Here is a 22,504-nt window from a genome sequence, read left to right as displayed (position 1 = left end):
TGACTTCACAGATGTGAGCTTGATGTCCTGCTGTCTTTGGGTGACTTGTGTAGACAGCTGTACTCTCATTCTCTCCCTCTCTCTGCCTCAGTTTCCTAAAATGAATATAAGAACACTTCCTTGCCAGTATCCTGCTTTGTTGCCAGACAACAGACCCTCAAAAAAGGCCAACAGAAAGACTGATAGCCTTTAAAAGAAAAATAAGTCAGGCAGGTTATCTGTATTCAGGTCATAGAACCACATCAGAAAGGTCAAAAAACCCAAACTTTTTGATACTGGGTTGAGAAAAAAGTTCCAATGGACATGACAGGATGATGCCACAGGGATATAAAAAAGCAACAAACTGAAGTGAAAGTTGTGGTACAACAGAGAGTTAGAATACAATGTGTAAGTCTCAGAAGTAAGGATCCAGGAAGGATACTATAGAGATATTAACTGAGTAAGTCCAAGAAGAATAAGAATGTTCTCAGATATGATGGACAAATGGCGAAGTGCTTAGAGATTTCAGGGTGTCTCACTCCCGTTGAAATTAATACCACTTGGCTAGCTGAATACCTCTAAAATTCTGGGCCGTTATGTCTATGATTTTGCATCTGCCTGCTGACTGAACCAGGCAGTTTATCAACCAGGTACTCTTGCTGTGACAACCCCTTTTAGCAAAAACAAAATTCAAAAAAAGCCCAAAACAAAACCAACAGCAAAACCCCCAAACAAACAAAAGAAAAAAAAATTAAAAAAAGTCAGCTCAGTGTGATTGTATCTGAACATCATCCCCAAAGTCTTTTCTCAGCAATGAACCCAGCATCTGGCCCAACACACAGCCTGGGCTGTGTTACATAGCTACCCACCAATGATGCTGTGAAATGAATTAGTGAGCTCAGCACAGTTCCCACTGAGCAGGTGTCCATATCGGAAGATGAACCATTAGGATAGAATGACCTTAAAGGCAGGTAGAATCTGACCTGACAAAAAAATTTTATCCTTTTTTTTTTTTTGGTCTTTTTGCTTCCTTCTTGATAGTGCAAACAGATTTAAATTTTTCACCTCATAATCTCACAGCAAGATTAAGTCTGACCTTCCTTGATTTTCCCCACATTTTAGGTGACTGTAAGTTGCTCAACCTCCATCAGAAATGCAGAGACATTAGTTCTTTAACATTGCTTTCTCCATTCAGTTGAAAACAAGAGTATTTAAACATTCTTGTCAAGTCCACTCTTAGATGACTTCTCAGTGACCAAAGCAACTCTTTGGGGAGAAGCGTATTCACAGAGTTGATTGCTGCGAAGCATTCTGCATAGCCTCCTGAAACAGTGTAAGGGGTAGTTTTTGCTGTACAGTAAAACCTTTTTCTTCTATCTTTAATATGTACAATTCTCTACATAACCTTGCATATACATTTGTGGCTTTTTGCCATTCATTCCCAGCTCTGTTGACTTTTCTTTTTTTTCAGTTTCTTACAGTTGTAGGCTTCCCTTACAGCCATTGTTTTTAATAATGAGGGTACAACAATTTTCCCCAGTAATACATCTTTTACCTTCATAAGCCATATATATTCAGGAAGGTCAGTTCTTTATGTGTTTGAAAGATATGGACACAAAAACAAGGAGCATGTCTGCAACTTGTGCATGAAAGATCATTCTGGCTCGATGTGCCATTCACCTGAGTATCATAACCAGTCCCAGGGGAGATATGTAGCTACAAATTCTTCTTCCTTCTAGGTTTCTAACCAATCACTGCAGTCTCTTTGTCTGTATCCAGAATATTTGTATTTTCTAACAACGTGGCTGGGGAGCCTTCTCTGGTAGCAAAGAAGAATATGCAAACAATCCATGACTCCCAGACCCATAGAAACACTTAGGAGGGCTCTTGGAGGAAAAAAAGCAAGCAAACAAACAAAAAAAACCCAAACCAAACATTGCCATTTATTTGTTTTGCAGGACAACTCTCTCTGTTATGATTTTTGCTCTTTTCTTTTTCTCCTCCCCTCTTTGCTTGATCAAACAAAGCCTTGCATTGCAAGAAGATTTCTTCCTACCTATTTTTTGGAGATTTTACAGCACAAATGCAGATAGGATTTAAGTAAGGGAAAAATTCACTGTGATGAGGCTATTTTGCAGGAGTGGGTTTTCTTAATCTGTTTATGGTTTACAAATGCAATCCCTGGAGAAGCCATTCACTAAACCCATGGCCCCAGTCTAACTTTGGACTCTGCAAGGATATTGAATTTCCTGTCTTTGTTGCAAGAGGGATTATTACTGAATGGCTATTTTACTTCTGCATTGCAGGATTAGTCTCTAATTTTACCAATTATTGCTTGCCAATTAATGCTGTCATATAGTCCACAAAACCTGAAAGCTTAGTTGCTCAGTTGGAAAATGAATGTCTTCGTATTTTGCAAAGGCGTCTTCCCACATCTTCCATCCCTTCTAGGTTCTCTGGGTGGTGGTTAACATTTTTACCCTGTAAAAGGTCAAAATCTGGGCCGGATTGATTTATTTACTAAGAAAATGAAAACAGCAAATGATTCTTCCTGGTGAGAGTAGAAACTAATACCCTGGAGGTCAAGTTCAAAACAGACTTACTAGAAGACAGTGTAAGTAGCCATCTTGTTGTGCCACACATCAACCCCTGTGTAGAGCTGTCTCTGATCCAAGCACATGTGACTCTGTGAATGCATCTCATCACCGCTTAGAAGCACTGAGGGAAAATTTTCTATTGGAGTTTATGAAAGGAGGTCATTTATGAATGGACCTCATTCCCAGGGAGGATTGCTTTTTTCCTGTATGCAGCTCATGCTGGAAAGGAGAGGCTGGGCAGGTGTCAAGTTAAAGTAGTAGAAGTCAGATTCAAAACAAAAAAAAGGTGGCTCCTCTCATAACAGGTAACTCAGCTGTGGAACTCTTTGCCTCAGGACACCAAATTCAACAAGTGATTGGATCAGTTCATGAGGGAGAAATCCATGTAAAGTTATTATATACAAAGTCATCCATGTGACTGGAAACTGAGAACAGTCAGGGCAACAACAGCTACAGGATTGCCTTCTGTCCATGCTCTCCTCCAGGTGCCCACTGGTGTCTAGTGCCAGGGGAGAGCTTCTGTGGATGGGGTCAGTGGCTTGGCCTGAGCAGCAACAGCTGTTCCTATTTTCAGTTTATTCCCTTGAGCAATAGATCAAAAGATCAACAGCAGCAATCCCAATCCCCCAAAGCACAAATCCTCCAGTTTACACCCAGTAGGTAAAGACCAAGGTGGAAATGGTTGTAGCAATAACATCCTTGTAGTAGCCCAGCTGCATTTTAATGGGCCAGGAGAGGAAAGCTCATCTGGCATAGACCTTTGACCTCAAGAGGGTGGACTTCTGTTCAGAAGGATGATTAAATGCGTCAAAGTATTACAAGTACGCGTGTCTCGTGGTTTTCAGTGCACCCTATCTACCATCAATTTTCTTTTCTTACCAATCACTGCAAAGGCATAAAACAAGGAGCATCCTGGGTTGGAAGCACTAAAAAAAAAAAAAAAAAACACACTAAAAAAAGAGAGCAACAAAAAAACCCCTTAAATAAATGAGGCAATGCAGAGCAGTTCTTTTTTTCATGTTTTGCCAAAGCCATACTAGTGTTCAAGCTTTCCCCCTAGACTACCCAATCTTCTAAATCCTCTTCCTTAAACACTGCAAGGGATACTGTCATAAAGCACAGAACCAGCCACAAAACTAACCAGCCACCACCTTCACTACTGGTTTATTCAAGAAGGATATGGAGTTATTACTAGAAAATAATTGAAACTTGTGGAGCTTGAAACAAGATTTTACTCCAAAGCTGAAATATCCCAAGTGGGCCAGGAAGTTTCAGTTTAGCAGCCTGGTTCAGACCCCTTATTAAAACAAGCCTGAACCTGGGAAAGTCTAATCTTGATTGAAATCTCAAGGTGACCTTTATTTTTACTATTTTTTTTTTCCTGGCAGAGGCTGAATTTGGGTGCCCTGGCTCTGAATCCTGAATCACCCTGCAGCTTCCTTTGCCTTGACAGGCAGTGCGTCCTTTCCAAGGTGGGCTGGACATTTGTTCTCCAAGGGAGAGATCCAGAGAGCTGGGTCACTGTGTTTATCACACAGCAAAGCTATGTTGCTCATTGTGCTGGGGATTGATGAAATGTCTCAGCAACAAGGAAATCAAGGCACCAGATCCAATATAAAAGTGGGGAGGGGCTTTCCCACTGGGAAAAAAAAAAACCAAACAGACACACAAAGGAAAAAAAAATAAAAGAAAAAGGAGAGATCATTAATATTTTAAAAATGTACTTGGCAGGAATTTCTCTGCATCCCCTCCACTGTTACTGCTAATCTGCGTGTGTGAATAATTTGCTTTTTCTCCCTTGGGCCTGGTGTGTCTTTTTGCTGAATTCTGTGCTGAAGTTTCAATTCAAGATGGGCCCAAACCCAACCCCACCACCCCCGAGCTCTGGATACAGATTCTGCTCTTGTGGCTCAGGCCCCATCTCTTGCTATAATCCTAGGCTAATGATTTCACCATCTACTGTCATCACGCCCGTGCCTCGAGCTCCCTTCCTCGCTTAGCGTGCCAGACACACATACTCCTTCTCCTTGTCACAGCCCTCCGGCCATAAAGCCCACACAGGCAAAGAAGTGACAGTAAAATCATTGTCACCTACACCCTGGCCCTGTGCTCAAGCTGGGAGGGGTGGGGGGCTGCATTGCACCAGGCCAACAAATTGAACCAGCATCTCTGGAGGTGGGAAGATGACACCGCCTCTCTGTGGTACTGGGTTGCCCCTTGCCGACCTCCCCGCCTGCCTGCAGCTACAGTAAGGAGCAGGATTAGGACACAGAGGGTGTGATCAGGGCTTCGATGTGCCCCAGGATCTCAGATTACTTTAGCGTCGCCTGGTGGATATTGCTAGCCAGTATAAATTAAAGTTAAATTCAGGCAGGAAAAATTCAGGTTATGGTGCTCTCTTGGAACATATAACATGTTTCCCAAGTATGGCTGAAGATCAGATTTAAATGCAAAACCTGTGCTGTCCTTCTGTTCCAGAATTTTTTTTTTTTTTTTTTTTTTTTTTTTATGGTATGTCCCTGTATATGACCATCTAAGCAAGGTAAGCAAACATATGCCATGTCATGACTGCTCTTTGGAACTTAGAAAACAGACTGCAGGTGAAAATGAGAACTTCTATAGTAATAGAGGCAGTCACATCACAAAAAATCATCATGACAGTATTGTTTTATTACACTAGGTCTCTAGTGCACTACTGGTAGGGGAACTAAAAGGCTGTTTTATAGATGAGGAAATTGAGGCAGAGTAAAAGACTGAGTCTCCAGCTCCTCACAGCTTGCACAGGCATGTGTAGAAGCTGAACAGCAGGTGATGAGAGCCATTCAAGGTATTTCTTCTCACTCCAAAGCAGCCAGAGGATGATGGGCTCATTTTGATATTGGCAAAGCATCACAGGGCTGGGGAAGTCCATGGAGACAACAGCTGGCTGACCGCCCTGTGAAGAACATCTCAGCCTGCCGTTGGGGCCAAGGGTAGAAGAGCCTTACACAGGTGAGTCCCACATATGTCTCATCCCAGAGGATGGACTTGAGCTGTGAGGGACAAGGGGCTCTTAACCTTCTAATCCTTGTCGTCATTTTATTCTTTGCTGACCTTACTCTGCCCGTTATTGTCACACCTTAGGAAAGGTCTGTTTCCTGATGAGCCTTGAATCTGGTGTCCTGCAGTGTCCTTTTTGGCAAGGAGCTCCACAAGATGTCCAAGGAGAATGAAAACGGCATGGCTTTCTATACTATAATCAAGAAATAAATGTCACCACCCGATCTGACTTTTCTTTGCATTTTGTGCAGCCTGTCTCTGCATGAGTCCCTGGTCCTGTCAGGACCAAATCTCCAATAGTCAGTGTACCAAACCCTGGCAGAGGAGTGTTTCCTGCCAGCAAAGGATGAGGCAGGTAATGACCTGGGGAACTGGGCCTCACTGAGTTGTAGTTACACAAGTGGGCATGGAGTTTGACTGCAACATCACAGTGCCTTAGTGTATTACAATAAACTAGTGATGTGCTGACAAGTCAAGCAAGAGGTGCCCACAGATGTGTCCCCTCTTTGCCTGGGGTAAACACCAGCCAACAGGGTTGTGTATAAAACACCAGACACTGCAAAGTTTATGGGATCCATCATCTTGAAAGCTTCACCTTAGGTATGAGAAGTCAGAAGGGTCTCTAGAGGGGCCCTTCTACAATGTTGTATTTACAATTCTTCATGTGGAGACAGCTCTCCTGCTTGGATCCTCTGAAAAGCATTGTTCACTGCTAGGCCACCAGTTCAGCTTCTTCTGGGCCAGAGTGAGTCAAATTTCTCATAACTGAAACACAAATGAACTGGAATCACAGCCCCGTTCTGAGAGTACAAGTATTCATCATCTCAGCTGGCCCCCAGGCTGTTAGGCCAAGGAAGATGATTTCCCTAGCTTTCAGCCTGACACATGGAGAAAGTTCCCATTGTTTTGCTCTGCAGATAAAATTGGCCAAATCTGCAGGATTTGGGGGTAAGATCTACCAGAAACCAGATGTGCTGTGCCTGACAACAAAATGCTCAAAGCTCTGGACTGCCATTTTGTGCATGTGTGAAGGAGACATTCTGCCTCCACAGGCAATCCCTCCACAGACATCCCCCAGGTAAAAAAGTGAGATACTTCCAGATGCTAGAATAGCTATGGGGTTAGGCAGGGCTGTTGTGAATTCCTTGCTAACATTTGGAAACCGGAGAACATGAAAACCGTCCAGGGATCTCACCCATCTCATGAGTCCTGTACCAGAATTAACTGAAGTCCTACAATACCCTTATCTAAGTCTGGACTGAGATCCTGTAAAAATGCAGGGAGAGGAGGTGTTGAGGACTAGAGTACTGTTTAAAAAAAACCAAACCTGTAAATAACATTAAGCATGTTAATCAAGAAATAAAATTTTAAAAGGGACATACAGGGACTGCTTATCCTAGTTCCGGCTTTGCAGTTCTGCTCCAAGGAACAATGCACACTTTCATACATATATGTTTACTTATGCATGATACTTATTTGCTTATTTGTATAGCTAGATGGACAGTTACCCTGCTGTGCCTGTTGGTAGCAATTCAAGAGGCTACCAGCTTCAAATGTCTTTCTAAATCTGCTCTTCCAGCTGAAGAGGTTTTGGAGAATGCCTTGCCTGATGCATGCATGTTTGCATCTGTTTCTCATGCCTTTCCAAAATGAAATTCCATTCATTTCATTCTTTGTTAAGGAGGGGGTAGAAAGAAACAAAGAGGAATAAAATAAAAATAAGTGTAGAAACCCATTCAAAAATAGCACTTCAGCCTTTGACTTGTCCTTAGGGCTGCATGTGTATTTTAGAAAGGGAAAGAAACAATTGCTGAGGCTTTGGAAAAAGTCAGTAATAAAAAATAATCCTGCAGATCCCATCAGCTGCCACTTTCTGCCTCCTCCATGAAAAGAAAAAGGAGAAGGAGAAGGGATTGCAAATCAGCTCTCAAACTTTGGGAGGAATAACAATAATCATAATATTGTCCAGCTCTTATACAGTGTATTGTGTCAGCAGATCTCACAACAGACTTGCAGAGGAGATTCCAAAATAATTACATTTATTTTCCAGAGGAGGATACATCTTGGCACAATATCACCAGCCTGGTGGCAGAGATAGGAATAAAATGACAATCTTTGAAGGCTGAAAGCACGTCTGAGCCAGGAGGGCACAGTGTCATATTTGCCATTTCTAACCCTGGTTTGCTATAGGAAAATTACTGAAAAGGAGGCAAGATTAGTGGAAAAAAGGCTCCTTTGTCATTGTAAGTATTTTGACAGTTTGTGGGGAAAGGCTGAGAAGTTGATAAGAGACATAATGGCAGGAGCATTATTATCACAGAAAAGCAATGCAACTGACCCTTCTTTCTTTTATCCCTTCTCCAAAAATACACTATGCCAGCTCTTTCTGTGACAGCTGTAATGTTGTCCTGTAAAACATCTTTTCCTCATACTTTAAAATCAAGTACCTGTTGAGCTGGGCTCTGTGCAAACCAGTACCAAACAGGGCAGTCCCTGATACAGAATTTCAATGGCTGCAGAAAGTATGTCAGTATGAGGAAGCAATACAGTGAAGGATAACCAAAACAATTTCTACTTAAATTAATACCTAATCCTACAGAGGAATGTTTTGTATCCATACAGTGATCTAGATTTTCAGAAGAAAGTTTAGAGGAGCTGGTGATTTCATGAATGTGGCTGCATGCTTAAAACAGGCATAAGAAAAGGGAAGAGGCTAAAGAGAAAAGGAGGTGGGAAAGAACTGAAGCCACCAAGAAATGGCAGAATGAAGGCTCTGATCCATGTATTGACAAGTGCAAAGACCTGCTTAACTTTCCAGATCTCGAGATGTCCAGGGAATGCACTCCTGCTAGGAAGAAGACTGCAAGATAAGATTTTCCTGGCAATTTCAATCCTTTGCCTTTTTTTGAGAAGATTGCCCATGTTGCTGGGGCAGTGCTGCTCCCATCTGGACATGAAGTTGGCCTTGGTTCAGTTATAAACCATCTACATTATGCTACAAAGTGCCTAGCAAATAATTGCCAGATTCAAATTAAAAAAAAGGTGAAAAATTACCTTAGCTTTACATGTAAAATGCAGTTGTAGATAGCTATATCAATGAATTAAGAATCACTAATCTGTTCGGTGACAACAGTTCTGACTGTGGTTAAAATAGCTCTGCATTACCAGATGAGTTGCTTCTCTGCTGCTAAGTTACTAATGAAACTGAGTGATCAGGGATTTCAATTTCATAAATACAGTTTTGATGAATGCAAAGTAACATGCGTAGGGGTGTGGGGAGAATCACTATTCAGATGAGCTATAATTTAGCTATTCACAAAGAGATCTTGGAGCCATGACGGTTGGTTGTCTGAAACATCAGCTCAGTGCCTACTGGCAGTCACAGAGGCCTACAGAACATCAGGAACACAACTGAGACCAAATCAGAGAATATAGTTTCACCATGGTATAGACCGAGGGTGTATGAGTGGAACATCACAGTGCCTTAGTGTATTACAATAAACTAGTGATGTGCTGACAAGTCAAGCAAGAGATGCCCACAGATGTGTCCCCTCTTTGCCTGGGGTAAACACCAGCCAACAGGGTTGTGTATAAAACACCAGACACTGCAAAGTTTATGGGATCCATCATCTTGAAAGCTTCACCTTAGGTATGAGAAGTCAGAAGGGTCTCTAGAGGGGCCCTTCTACAATGTTGTATTTACAATTCTTCATGTGGAGACATGTTTCACCCCACTAAGAAAAGGTACTATAAAGCTGGAAAAGGAACAGTATTACAGTTTTGCCAGAAGGCATTGAACAGGCTAGAGAGCTTCTACCTAGAGAAGAGGTGGCTGAGGGGAGTATGATAGAACCCTACAGAATTATGAATGATGCAAAGTAAGTGAATAGGGAACAATTAGTAATTACTTCTCTATTATAATAAAGTTAGGAGAATACCAGTGAAGTTAACAGGCAGTGGATTGCCATTGAACTCATGGAAGTGCCTTTTTACACAATGTGTATTTAAATCAAAGAACACATTCCCACAGGGTATTATGGAACCTAACTTACACAAGGGCTCAAAATGTGATTAGTCCACCAGTGACATGTCTTGGTGACCACTAATCCCATCAACCTGAGAAATAACCTTTAGTCCAGGATGACTTTAAGTTACACAGAGGCAACAAGAGGACTGCTAGGAGGAGGATCATGCTATATCTACCTTGTCTTCTATACTTCTTCCCCAGATTTCCTTAAGTCCCTTTGCCAGAGGTAAGGCATTGGGCTGGACAGGGTCTGGTGATTTAATTTTATATGACTGTTGCTCTGTGTTGTATTAAATGCATGCTGTCGGTTCCAGGTGGCACCTTGGCATGAACCCAAGGCCTGTGCCAAAGTTATGTCAGTGCAAAACTATTAATGCACATGACCCACATTATTTGCTGTCTCTCCAGGAAGAGAAGCCAGTGGGGGATTTTTTTTAGTTCATGTGCAAAGGGTGCTTACAATTAGTTAACTTTATCTTTTTGTCAGAAAGCACAATTGTTGATGGCATTTCAGAGACCTCTTGGCAGCAGTTATACTTGGTATCCAAGTGGAAGATTGCTTTAGGAGAAGGGATCATATAATTAACATGGTAACCACTCAGCAGTGCCCATGGTATGGAAATGCTTTCAATTACAAGTCCCTTTTGCTTACAGTTTACTGTAACATCAACTTCTTGCTTGATGTTTCCTGTCCATCACCTATTCTGGAAGATAGCAACTAGTGGAAAATGTCTAGATAGACCATTTTGTCACGTTCAAAGCTGGCAATGAAATGAAAGTAAATTTATCCTAATTTTAAATGCCTAACTTACTGTTTCTATTTCTAACTGGTGCAATTTTAAGTGTTCTCTAGTCATAGAGCTAGAGGGAATTTAGGGTGACTGAGTCTTTGTTATTCGTGCTTAAAGTCAGGTGTGAAATGACCACTCAAAATCAGGTTCCATTGCTTACTCTGAGAATTTTTTTAAAAACTGTTTTTGAACTAATTTGGCTGTGACTACTTAAAGAATGAACAACAATCTGGTGCAGTTGAATGTGGTTTTGCAGTCACATTATAAAGAGGCTTTGAGGACACGTGTGTCTATTTAAGATTGCACTTTCTGGAGAGGCAAAAGCTTTGAGGATCTTTTGAGCCCCTGCTTTTGCAGACAAAGATGATCAGCACTGCGCTATTGGAACTGTTAACCAGCACTTGTTTATGATCTAAGCCATTGAATCTGGAAATCTATGCAAAGATTCTCCGTGCCTGCATGAGGTTTTGAATTAAGTCCTTTTGCTAACTTGCACTAGCTCAAGGAGCTCTAGAGATACCACCTAGACAGAAGTGAAGAAAGGAACTTGTTAGCCTCAGGTAAACAGAGCAAAATGAATAGTTGTTCCAAGGCAAAGATCCAGCAAAGAATCTTTGTTTCTTCTTATCTGCTTAAATACCTACAAAATTAAAAACAAATGATTAGAATTCCAGCAATCAAGAATGTGATCTCCTTTACTGCTGGAGGTGCTTCCCTGTCATTGTAATTATCAAGGCTAATGTGAGCTTTTGGCTTTGGAAGTCTCACATATTCATAATGGTGACAACAAAGGGGACAGCTGCGCCATAAGTTTTCCCTGATTGAACACACCTCATTTTCCTCACATTTTTCTTTAACCTACTGCTTTTTGTTGAAAATGCAAACAGCAAAGCAAATGGGAGATGAATATCTGATGGTTCACATTACCAGAGGAACCTTTGGTTTAGGAGTTAGACTTTGGAGCCAATGACCTCGTAAAGCTGACATTGCATTAAATATGGTTCAAACTCATATTGAGAGCAAGAAGAGAAATGCACATGTCTCAGACTTTCCAGTCTCAAGTTTTGGAACCTCTCCCCTTCTTCTCCATTCCCGGACGTTCCCCTAATGGAGCAGCTGAACTAGTAATCTGAGAATGACAAGACCAATTCTACTAAATCTGAATGTGAACCAGGAAGCTTCTCTCCAGCAAGAAAAAATCAGCCAAGAATAATCAATCTTTTGCTCCCTCTGGCCAAGGGAAGCTTCTGTGATAGATGATGAGGAAATAGCGCATGCTGTGTGTGACGGTACTGGTTATAGGGCAGAAGCCATCTGGGCAAGTTTTCTTGGTCTTTACACCCAATGGCTCTGTGCCATTACCTTAGTGCCAGGCAGTCATGTCTGGGTTCCAGGCTGTCCTCAGAGCAATGTGTCTCATGACTTTGTATGAGATGTGTCATTCTTGGTGTGCTTGCTGGTAGTTTAGCAGCTGTTACTCTCTTATCAGTTACGCTTGGATGCTACCCATCAGCTAGTATATTGTTTCCAAATTCAATCCTCCTTCTCCATGATGCTTCTCCTGCACCTTTTGGAATAGTTCACCTCATAACAGCAAGGGTTGCATGTCTTGGTGAGTGGATTATGCAGTGGGATGCATTCCCTCCTAGATGAATCATTCAAATCCAGCCTACCTTATTAATAAATGCAATCAGATAAGGCTTTTGCAGTGGCTTTCCTAGTGGGGCCTCCTTTGCTGGCAGTATCAGTGAGATCAAAGGATGAACAATGTCGTTCAGAATGAACTCCCTGGTAGACCCTCCAGGCTGGAGCAGAATATATTTGTAAGTGACTGTGCGTGTGTTTCACTAGGTACTCTTGCTGTTCTAGCTGTGAGGACAAACAGAGGCCTCTAGGTCCTGTACCAGCATGAATGCAGATACTAAGACAGACCAAAAGCTACCAATCTTTCCTTCTCCCTACAGGGTGATGAAGGCTCTGTCAGAAATTGCTGCTATAACCTAATTTAGCATTGGGAAAGGATTGTTAAAGGCAAATGGCTTAGTAGAACAAGTTAATTTGAAGTGTAACACCAAGGAAGAAGTTTGGCCCATTTTCACTGTTGTAGCTTCAGCAGATAAGAAGAGAGGACTCGTGCTGGGGGCACTGTGAATACGATCTCACATGTCCTCCTGGAGGACAATCCAGTGGCAAATAAACTGACTAATTAACAGAAATAAGGGAGGGCAGCAACAGAAAAGAAACATTTGGGCAGAGTTTGAATCACAGCTTCAGAACCTCCCCTGCCCTTGCAGAAAATCCCTCCAGCATCAGTTTCTGTTAACATTTGTCTCTCAAGTTTGCAGGGGACTGGCATTCTTTCTGTCCCAGCAGAAGCTGCCCTTTTGAAAAAGGAGTTTGGCTTAGCCAGTTGTTGCTGAAAAGGTTTTTCTCTAGGAGAATGCTTCTGTCTCCCAAGGCAAATGATATTCCGTCTGTGGATCATTGATGAACAGCCCTTCCAGCTACACAGAACACAGGCAGTAGTACAACCCCTGAAGCCAGACCCCTAACGAACCTCCCCAAACTTTTTTCATGATATTTCACCAGCAACAAGTCTTATCACTAACATATTAACTTTGGCATCCTTAAAGGTCCTTTCTAAAGCTCTTTGGTTGCTCTTTCAGAGCTTTGGAGTATGGCACAACACCTGCTTCATTTTGCATTCCTTCTGATGCAGTTGATGGAGCCCCCAACTGACTCCCTCTTGGCCAAACCATCTCTTGGCTCTCTTCCATTAAAGGCAGGATTGTCCCCACTAACAGCTGTTGCAGTAATGTATGAACAAGACAAACTCAGGTTTAGTGCAAGAAGTGTCTCAAGGACCTTTACAACAGCCACATATTCACCCGTTATCTATAGCACAGTAGTCTTGATCCCTAGTGTACACATACACAAAATATTATTTAATCCAACCACTATTCCAAACTGTACACTGACCCCATGAAGGCTTTTGGTACCCATGAAGAGTTCCTTATGCCCTGGGAGTGGCTGCTGTAAAGGAAACTAATTCTGTTTGACAAAGACAGTCTGATGCAGCAGATCTTACTTGCTGATCTAGATACAGCTTCTCAAGGTTCACAGGCTGTACTCCAGCCCTTCTCCCTCAGCCAGTCCCATACTTTTGGGTACTGGCTTATTTGAGCCTATTCTCATGGCACTTCTCCCAACTATGCCCTCCAGGTCAGACAACCACCCTGACGCCAACCAAATGGCCTGAAATCCCTCCAGTCTGGATTCCTGTCTGGAACCACACTTTTCTACTACATCAGTCTTTAAGGACATTCACTGTGCCTGGCCCAGCTGCCTCCGCATTTCCCAGCTGCTCTTTTGGCAACCAATGTTGGACAAATAAGCCCACCCCAGAATCCACTTTAGAAGAAGCTTGAGATCATGTGCCCCAGAGGCAGATGGGATTTGCGGGCTGTATGAGCTCAAACTACACTTCTACAGTCATAGGCTATCTATCAGCAAGAGGATGGATATCTAGACATGGATCAGAGGAGAACACCAGAACCCAACCCACTCATTGGCTTAGTATCCCCAAAGAAAGTGTTGATGCAACTTCACTTCTTTCAGTGGCATCTTGTGAACCTTCTCCATTTTGTGTCTGTGCTTTGCCAGCTGGGAAGACACCACATGGACACTCAAATGATCCACTACAACTCTGCCAGCATGGTGTAAAGGAACTGGGTAAAACCAACCTTTCTGTTCCATTCTGGACTGTGGTATGACAGGAGGTATATACACCAAAACTGAATGAAAAATGTGTGTACTTCTCTGCAAGGTTTACATTTGCACAGCTGAACTTTCAATGGAATATGAGCTCAAAATCCTTTCTGTTCCCTCTCTCTCTGCAAACATTGTTTCTTCTGCTTTTCCTCCTATATTTTTTCTGGTTTTCCTCTATGTCTTCTTTAACATCCTAAAGAAAGTGGATTTGGATTTAACATGAGGGTGTGGACGTTGCTGGTGCCTTTGATCCCCTACCCACCCTTTCCTTTCCCCTCCCCAGAAATCAAAGCTGGAGAGTATCAAATGAAAAATTGCACAGCACAGGCCCTGATCTGTCAGCGTTTGGGTTCAGATCAAACTTGTCCAAAGCCATAGATGCAGCTGGAGATTGCTGGTGGTTTCAGCCACTTTTTCTCTTCCTCTCTGAGATCATTAGGTCGAAGCTGTTTAGAGGATACAGTTCAGCTCTGAAACTTCCGTGCCTAGCAACCATTTTAAAAAGTATTAATCCAAGTAATTAAAACAATGAAATAACAACAACAAAAGGGAGTGCAAAAACTCTTGCTGAACTGCACTTTACCTCCTGTCTATTTTACTTTTGCTAAGATATGTATTTTGTGCCCAATTCACCGAAACGGTAGACCACAAAAGTCTGCTGTTTTAACTGAGTTAACATTTGTTAGTACAATAAAAGCCAACATGAAACCGGAAATCTTTGGGGAACAGTTTTGATGCCAGTGGAAGATAAAACTTTAAGGGCATCCATGTCGATGCCTAAACAGACATGAAAAACAAAAGACAGGAGGAAGGCTTGATTCACGCCAGATCCTGTCCCACAATAAAATTGGGTCAGTCCCTTGGTCATCACAAATTTTCTATAACTGCCTGTGTTATAAAGGCCTTCAAGTCAGAGGACTAAACCTGAAGTCTTCCGGCATCACCCTGTCCAAGACTTCACAGACAGAGTTCCCAAAGGGTGCATGTTTCTTGCATGCCCATGTAAATGCACAGCTGCACACCCAGGCTCCTCACCTGCAGAGCACTAAATGGAGGTCTTTCTTCTTGGCAGGGAGTGAAGCAAAGTGATCCCTTAAGGGGATCTCAGACCCTTGAGGCCTGAGAAGATTTGTAACCTGGGCTCCCAGGTGAACTTGAATTTGGAAAAGGCCCCTGCACGGGAGCAAATGAGCCAGCTTCCACACTGCAGCTCCCCACTGAAGGTGTGTTCAAAGGCCTGCACCAGCCCAGCAGCCTCGCTCCTCTCACTCCTGCTCTATTTTCATTCATTATTTCAGGTGTGCAAATGAAACCACAAGAGGAGGGAGAGAAGTCCCTGCCAGTAGGGAAATTAATTAGGATTTGGGAGATAATGCTTCAAATCACAGCTCTCTTCGATGATTTTCCCCGCAACCTCAGGCAAAACACTTTGGACTCCACCCAGGCTCTGCACCACAGTGATTACGGGAGACTTAGGTAGCTGCAAACGGTGCACGCACTGAACTGAGCTGTGGGCAGGGGAGCCCAGACTGCCAGACAAGGTCACTGGACGCAGACATGTATGGAGCTTCAGGTCAATACCTATATGAGGTGGCCTAGACCCAGCCCCCTCCTCTCCATTATTGTTTATTGAACAGTCTGTACCTGCCACACACCACACTTGGAAGATCACACTGGCATCCCAGATGCAGGTGTGAGTCTGAAATGTGGCAAGTCTCACTTGCTTTGCCTGCCCCGGGCCATGCAGTCAGCACTTAATAAACAAACAAAAACATGTGGGGGTGTGATTAAAGGAACTGCTAGCATGAATTTGGGAAGTGAGACTGCATGACAACAAATAAAGGGAAGGCTTGTAGATCATATGAAGGGGATTCTGCATAAAGTTCGTTCTCCCCTTATAGCTCTTAGGTGCCCCACACTAGCCCCATTTGCTGCAAGAGTAAAGACAAGTGTATGCACAATATACGTGCCCATAGACATCTATAACCAAGTGTTTCTGGGAGAGCTTGTTTCAGAAACAGATATTCCAAATTTCTACCACTGTGGCTGTTATGATGACATTCTCATTTGCTGAAATGAAATGCTGAACTGTTGGAAAGGAAATTATGAGAAACTATTTGGAGAGGAAATTAGGAAAAACTATTTGATTTTGTTCTGTTCTGGATCTTATGCATTTTCACTGCCATGGTTTCTAAGCCCCTGCCATTAGGGCAGAAAATAACATAGCTGCTATCTGCCTGGTGCTGTGCTTTATCCTTTTCCCTACAGGAGATGCACATAGAGTGGAAAGCTTTGTCTGTGTGGGTTTGTTTTGCTATGAGATTTTTTTGGGGTGAGGAGGAGTACATTGGTTGTTTGGACAGCAAAAGTCACAAGTAGCTATCATGATGGAAGGGTGGACAAGCAGAGCTCAGATAATTTAGTCAAAGAATTGCTAATGCAATCTATCCCTTGGTGCGGCTAGATAGTATCATTCAATGTCCTGGCAGTAAGTGGTACCCTAAGCTATTCACAAACCAATGAACACCTGCTTGTAGAAGACTGAAGCAGGAGAAGGAAAACCAGCCCTAGTTTGGTATGGCCTTTGACGCTCCACATTAACAGCACTTGCTAGTACTGCAATATCCCTGAGAAGTAACTCTGAGTGGATGATACATTTTTGGCTTTTCAGAAATTATTTCCTGAGATTCTACTCCAAAAATCATTGCAGCTGGCTTAGCTATAAACATTGTTTCATGGAGACAGATGTGCCTGCTTGGATTCCGCAACAGTCTCATTTAACATCTTCGTTAATCTCTGGAAATGGAAATAATCAGGCGCTTGATGAAATTTACAAACAGCAATAATTTGGGAGGAGTCACAAAAACAACCGTGGCAGAAAAGTAGAAGAAAGGCAATTTGGGGAGTATAATTTGGGAGTAAATGACATAAAGGAAGGATGCAGTCTAATTCTATTGATTGGTGCCCATAAGAAAAGAAAACACCACAAAGAACTAATGGGAAAGTAAGATTTAGAAGGCAGATAAAGCAAAAAGAGCTGAGGGTTTATGGTAAATGTTGGTTTACAACATGAACTAGCAACAAGACAGATCAATAGGATCAAGTCACTGACCCATAAAATCTAGAAAAATCAAAACTCTCAGCAATGGATTTTATTCTTGAAAGGAAGACAATGACAAGATCATGAAATGCAAAGAAAACATCTTTAAATGATGAAAGAACTGGAAGGAAGGTATAATGTATGGGGAAAGCATAAAGATCTGAAGATGCAAAAAACCCATGAAAAAAACCAGAAAAATAGGCACTGAGCAAGCAGGGAGGGGACATAAAACAATCCAGAAAACATGCAGAAAATAGAAATATATTTGTTATGAATAATGAAAAAAAAACCCAAACCAAAAAAAAACAACCAAAGAACAAAACATAAACAAAGGAGAAATTTGGAGCCAGTTTTTTTCCTGACAGTGAGATCAGTGGCACTATCATAAAGTCTTCTAGGAGGGCACTGGAAAACCCAGAATTTAGGGCAGTCATATCCAGCCCTGAGAAAAAGCATGGGTAATATCTATGTACCAAACAGTCCTCCGAAGGCAGGGAAGCTGCCAGACACCCAGTGCTGGTTTTCTAACTTCTGTGACTTTTTTTATTTGCATGGAGCAGCCCTCACCTGTGTATTTGAATGACTTGCAGGAATATTTCCTCCTCAATGTATTGTAAAGAAGGGTCATATCTTGGTAGGGACAACCTGGTATTCATACATAGTTCCCTAACTAACCAGTGACAAATCTAGTCCTGTTGGCCTTACCTAAAAATGGGTTCTCCACACTTGAATCTCTTTGGCCACACCTTTGTCATAGCTCACTACACCTTCTGATATGGGTAACCATACATTAGACTAAAAGCTTTCATTAAAGTTACAATTCACATATTTGTACGATTTATGGCTAGAGGAGACCATGATAATTATCTGTCTGTTGTGTTGCGCAACACTGACCAATTCATTTCTCCCATTAACTCAAGCCTGTCTTCCCAGTTTGAGCCAACTCATATTTGTATGTATTAAATATGGCCATGATAGATGCAACTTTGTTAAGTGCCTAAAAAGGGTATTAGGTAGATAGTGTTCAGAATTGCCACAGACAAGGCATTTATATTTTACTGAACCTTTCTGTATAAACACTGGGCTTTGTGCTGTCTTTCTGTCAAGGACATACAATAAACTCTAATTTGGCTTGAGAATTGTTAGACAAATAGCAAGCCATTTCCTCCTGAAAGTGTCTATTTCTTGATTATGTGTATGTCATTGTGAGTATGTGAGCATGCATTTTATTTTGTCGGGGGTTTTATGCTTTAAACTTCCAAAGCTCTTCCCCCCTCCCCTTTTTCCTTTTGGACAGAGGCTCAACATTTCAGTTGCTTGTTTTATAAGGCAATGCATCATCTCTTCTCATTGCCATTAATTAGCCAGTGTAATATTTTCCATGTGAAGTCACAGGACTTGAAATGAACATATTTCGGCATCAATTAGGTCTCTGCTCATGTGAGGGCCCAGCTGCACTTTAAATACTATTTATATAATGGTAATGAGCCAGTCATCACCACTGCTGGCTTCCAGCAGGTTTTGTGCAGTGCCTACTTTAATATGATTAGAAGTGTGTGAATCCTCCACCCCCCACGTTTGGTGTTTTTTTTCCTTCCCAGAAACTCTGGTGAATAAAACTGACTGGTTTTTAAAATAATAAAATGGGCTGGCAGCAGAAAATCGGACGTTATTCTTGGTGTATGTTATATTTTCTTCTATTTTCCTCGGAAAATGCACCCATCAAAGGCAGTTTTTACTTTTAATATTCCTCAGTCTTCCCCCCACCACCTCACCCTTTTGAGGGGATAGGGGTGTTTGTATTTGGCATCTTTCCTCTCACAGACATATTATTTTAGGGTAAAAAACCTTAAGACATCTGAACAACTGGTAGATGATGTTATCAGAGAGATCCAAAGGAAAAAACTGAGGTTAGAGAAGCTCTGGCAGTACTCAATGAGGATTAGGTAAAATCCACAGGGATAAAAAAAGGCCTGACCTAGATCCTGAGCTCTGTACTCAGCCAGTCATACTGGGAGTTCAGAGAAGTTTCTTTTGAAACAAAACTCTGCCTTGTGTACACAGAAACCCTGCCTGCTGCAGTTGAAGGTAATCGTGATCATTGCTAGGTAATGCAATCAGACTGAACCATGTGGTCTCTGTGTGGGTCCTGCAGATTTAAAAAAAAAAAAAAAGTCCCTACAGTTACGCTATGATAGTCCTATCTCTTACCTCCCTTGCTCTCTAATAACTAGATTCCCCCTCAGCATGATATTCTTGTTCCTCCCAAGCATTCCTAAGGAGGAGTGTTAGCTGCTACTCCATCGGTACTTTCACTGCACAGGAGAAGTATCAAGTCTGCTTGCCTGTGTCATTGTGTGTGAGCAGCTGATTAGGGGAAAGGCAAGTCACGAACTGTACTTTGCTTCTTGGCATAGTGAGGTTCCCTGTTTCAGGTGTCTAACAAGGAGCTCTGGATCTTCAGTTCAGTTTCCAGGAAAGTTTTGCCTCCAGGGGCCCTATCCTGTGAAGTGACAATGCCATGATCCTGATGAACAACAGCACGGAGGTGGGATGAATAATCAGGCTGAAGTAGCTCAAATGCCCTGGGCAACTTTAAATACTGGGCAAGACAGAAATGGGCTCATGGTCTTAGCCATTCCCTCTGCTGGCTGGGTCCTAGGAATCCTACTGTCCTGGCAATCACCTGTGTATCGTTTGCTCTCAGATAAACCACACAACCTAGCTGCTCCTGTGGGAGAGAGTATCAAGTCCTTTCTTTTGTGTAAGGGACAAGACCTTCATAAGAAGGAGCCTCATAATCTTTTCCGATTAATGTGATCAGAAGTAGACAGTCTAGCTAGATGCTGCACAAAACCCAGATCCTGTCAACCCCTGGTGAAGGTGATGGAAAAGCAGTTGGTGTGCTATGAGGTTTCCCCGGGGTATATTAGCAGGATTGCAGAGAGTCTTTCCTCAAAGGCAAATTCTCACAGGCTAGCAAATAGAGGCTGGACACCATGTCATCACCAAAAATATTCAGGGCATACTTTTTAGAAGCCGAGCAAATCTGTAGCCCAGTTCAGGTCTGGAAGTCAGTACCAGACTGGTTGGGCTCCAAAGCAGTTGTCGGGACAGGAAAAATGTGGTTTTATTCTCCTGTAATTGGAGCCTTTCCCAAGGAAATCTGCTATCCAGTCTCCCAGTCAGCATCTCCACTTGTGGAGACACAAGCAAGCACTGAGGCCAAGAGGAAATAATGTCTAAATGTGGCCTCCCAACATCTTCTTGGTTATTGCCTCCAAGTGTTTCATCTGCCTGTAATGAAAACAAATAAACAAAGAAAAATTGCTTCCTAAATCCCAGCCGTTGGCCATCAAAATCCAAATGGTAGGGTTTAGAGAAGCTGAGGACACTCAGGTTTTGCCTTTTTTTTCCCTCCTGATCTCACACATTTTTTGTTTTCATTTTCATGCAGCTTCCTTAATTTCAATAAAGTCTGCTTTTTAGCAAGGGAGAGGTTTAAGGCCTCAGATGTGCAAGGAACGTGATTGTTACTGAACAACAAAGGCAGCTGAAAACATGGGGGCTGGGGGATGAGACCTTTGCTGGTTGTGTATCAGAAATAGCTGCTGGCTGTGATTCCCACAGGGAGGGAGTGAAGTCTGTGCTATTTTATCAGGTTACATTTGCCAAACTGCAATTTCAGCTTGATCTGTTCTCAAGGCTTTAATCATTAAATTCACAACAGCAAGAGTATCAAACTCCTCTTTCTTGTCCTCCTTGTCTCTCAGCCCAGTTCCCAGGATAAAAACCACAAAGGCCAACGTGAGATACAGAAAAAGAACATCTTTGAGATGGAACAGACCCAGTGCAAATTCTTAGAAAGCATAAGGGAGTTTAAAAAAAAAAAAAAAAAAGAGTTGTTTTATCCAGCTCTAGCTGAACAGTTTTCTGGGCAGATGTTTGAGCTGGTGAAACCAACCCACATCACTGACTAAGAACAGCACTGGTGACCATCTTCCTACCCCCCAAAAGAAGAAAAACAGAGGGCAACAACAGGAAAGAGGCCAATCTGGCAACCATTTTGTGGCTCTGCTCAGAGGAACAAACTTGAAAGAAAAGCCAACATTTTGGGATGGGTTTGACCAATGTCCAAAATATCATGATGTGGACCAAGCTCTATCAACCGCTCATCTGAATAGCACTGGTGGTTTTTTGTCAGAGCTCTCCAGCCCCGCCAGTGTCTCAGAGAAACACCACAATTTGGTGGTATCTAAGGGTAGGCAGTTTATTTGTCTATTACCAACCACTGGAAGGAAGATATTTACATCAGTTTGGCTGTGATTCTGTTGCCTTTCCTTTTCTCTCATTCCACAGTCCCTCCATCCATAAACAGTATTTTAAACCTCTATCAGTTACAAAAAAATTTGTGTGAGAGATCTCTTTGGCTTGAGAGATCACCAACTCTAGGAGATCTGCAAAGCATCAAAAAGCAGAAAGCAAAAGAAGTCTTTTATAGATCCCTGTGAAAACTAGAGGAACTTCATCTCATGGTGGTGCAGGTCAATAGGGTATTAGACCTAGCAGCAGGAACAAAACATAGAGCCTCAACTTCTCAGCTGGAGGACAAAAAAACCCTGAACGACCTAGACTGAAAACAGCTGTTTCATAGATCCCACCTCCTTTGGACCTCTTTTACACTGTGGTATAATCAATGTTAGTCTTATAAGGAAGATGGTCTTGAGGTGGGGAACAGCGAAAGTTGACACAGTATCATTTTGTGCCCAAAGGACCATGAAACGAGCAATAATCAATACTAATGAAAAGTATTGAAGTCCCCAAAGCGTAGCAATTCATAAGCAAGACAGCAAGAAGGAAATGTTATGCAAGTATAAGAAAAGTATGGAAGGAAACCAAGTGCCTTTTTCATTCTGTCAATTCTGTTCTTTCACTAGAAAGAACAAAGGAGTCTGAGTAGCTGTATTGCTTAAAAGCTTGGGAAGGAAACACATTTCTAAAATATGCCCCAACATGGCCTTTAATCAATAGAAACAAAATAAAATATTCTACATGAAAAAACATATATTGTATGAAAATATAATTTACAGTTCTTAGTTTTCCTACTACAGGGCTGCTCTAGCTGTAGTTTATCATAGAGGATAATCAGATAGTTACATGATTTCACTTTGTTCTATGTACAGTCACAGCTCTATTTAAC

The sequence above is a fragment of the Falco peregrinus genome, chromosome 8, assembly GCF_023634155.1.
Source record: "Falco peregrinus isolate bFalPer1 chromosome 8, bFalPer1.pri, whole genome shotgun sequence".
Classification (NCBI taxonomy): Eukaryota; Metazoa; Chordata; class Aves; order Falconiformes; family Falconidae; genus Falco; species Falco peregrinus.
This window is presented reverse-complemented; position numbering follows the sequence as displayed.